At 46.8% G+C, this 1,946-nt stretch overlaps 1 pseudogene; it reads left to right on the top strand.

The window, feature by feature from the left end:
* The first annotated feature begins 314 nt into the window (after nucleotides 1–314).
* LOC102478890 (protein SEC13 homolog pseudogene) lies at nucleotides 315–1,284 on the top strand (annotated as a pseudogene).
* The last annotated feature ends 662 nt before the right edge of the window (nucleotides 1,285–1,946 follow it).

Genomic DNA, 1,946 nt, shown 5'->3' with positions numbered 1-1,946 from the left:
TCCGCACATATCAATAATAACATTAAATGTTGGGATTAAATTTCCCAAGGAAAAGGCTAAAAATGCAGATTCAACTAACTTACCCACAAGCAGAGTTGAGTGCATGTTCACCAACTATTTGATAGTTGTTTCCACAGGTTTCAATTTATATAGTTATTATAACTATTTACTCATCGTATAAAACTAGATAACAGAAAAAAATGTAAAAACTGTTACAAGTAGCTGAGCCTTTCTTTGAAATGAATTTAAAGAAGGCCTGAATTGAGGAGCTGCCACGACCAAGGCCGGGAGCTAACGCCACTGCCACTGCCACTGCCACCGCCACCATGGTGTCAGTAATTAACACTGTGGACACCTCTCATGAGGACATGATTCATGATGCCCCTATAGACTACTATGGCACCCACCTGGCAACCTGCTCATCAGACAGGTCCATCCTCCACAGTGGAGGGCAGATCCTCATCACTGACCTCAGAGGACATGAGAGTCCTGTGTGGCAAGTGGCCTGGGCCTACCCCACGTATGGCAATATTCTGGCATCCTGCTCCTACAACCAGAAAGTCATCATCTGGAAAGAGGAAAACAGTACCTGGGAGAAGACACATGAGCACGTGGGACCCGATTTCTCAGTCAACTCCATGTGCTGGGACCCCATGACTGTGGTCTGATCCTGGCCTGTGGGAGCTCAGATAGGGCCATCTCTCTGCCTACCTACACCAGGAAAGGCCAGTGGAAAGTGAAGATGATCAACAACGCACACACCATTGGTTACAACGCCGTCAGCTGGGCCCCTCCTGTTGTACCTGGAAGCCTCATAGACCAGCCTAGTCAGGGCAGAAACCCAATTACAGCAAGAAATTTGCATCAGGTGGCTTTGACAATCTCATGAAGTTGTGGAAGGAGAATGAGGATGGCCAGTGGAAGAAGAAGCAGAAGCTGGAAGCACACAGTGACTGGGTTTGTGACATGGCCTGGGCCCCCTTCATTGGCTTGCCCACCAGCAGCATTGCCAGCAGCTCCCAGCATGGTCATGTGTTCATCTGGACCTGTGATGATGCCTCAGGCAACACGTGGTCTCCCAAGCTGCTGCACAAGTTCAATGATGTCATGTGGCACGTCAGCTGGCCCATTACAGCTAACATCCTGGCCATTTCAGGTGGAGACAATAAAGTGATCCTGTGGAAGGAGGCAGTCGATGGACAGTAGGTGTGCATCACTGATGTTCACAAAGGTCAGGCTTCTGTGTCCACCTCAGTCACAGAAGTTCAGCAGAATGAGCAATGACGAGACGGGTGGGGTGCCCCCCTCCAGGACTGCCCTTCCTGGGCTAGCTGACCAAACAACCAGAGAGAGCTCCCAATCCCAGCACTACCTACAGACACAAGCACCAATTGATCATCTGCCTTAACACAGTTTGATATGGTTTATAATTTACTGTACAGCTGGAAACAGTCACATTAGGAAATTATAACTCTTCAAATCTGTTGTTTTTGACCATTTTTACATAATTTTGGGTGCAGGCATTATTGGGGGATTGTTTCCAAAGTAAAATCATATTGTCTATAAATATATATAGATAGATATAGATATATAGATATAGATGATATAGATATAGATATAGATATAGATATAGATATAGATATAGATATAGATATAAATAATTGTCCCAACCCAGGGGGACTGCCAAATAGGTTTCCTGAGTGAAGGAGTGAGAGCCGGGACAAGCAGCATAGTGTTACAGCATGGAGATGACACTGTCGTCCGTTTATTTTGGGCAGCACGGTACAGCACAGAGACGACGCAGTGTCACAGCTCTTAAGAATTGCGTCGTCTACCGTGAGCAGCACAGAGACGACGCGGTGTCACAACTCTTCAGGGTCGTCCGGAGACGATGTAGTGTTACAACTCTTCAGGGTCTCACAGGTCATCTGGAGACGATGCAGTGT

Source organism: Tupaia chinensis, unplaced genomic scaffold (genome assembly GCF_000334495.1).
Source record: "Tupaia chinensis unplaced genomic scaffold, TupChi_1.0 Scaffold146052_1, whole genome shotgun sequence".
NCBI lineage: Eukaryota > Metazoa > Chordata > Mammalia > Scandentia > Tupaiidae > Tupaia > Tupaia belangeri.
This window is presented reverse-complemented; position numbering and strand designations above follow the sequence as displayed.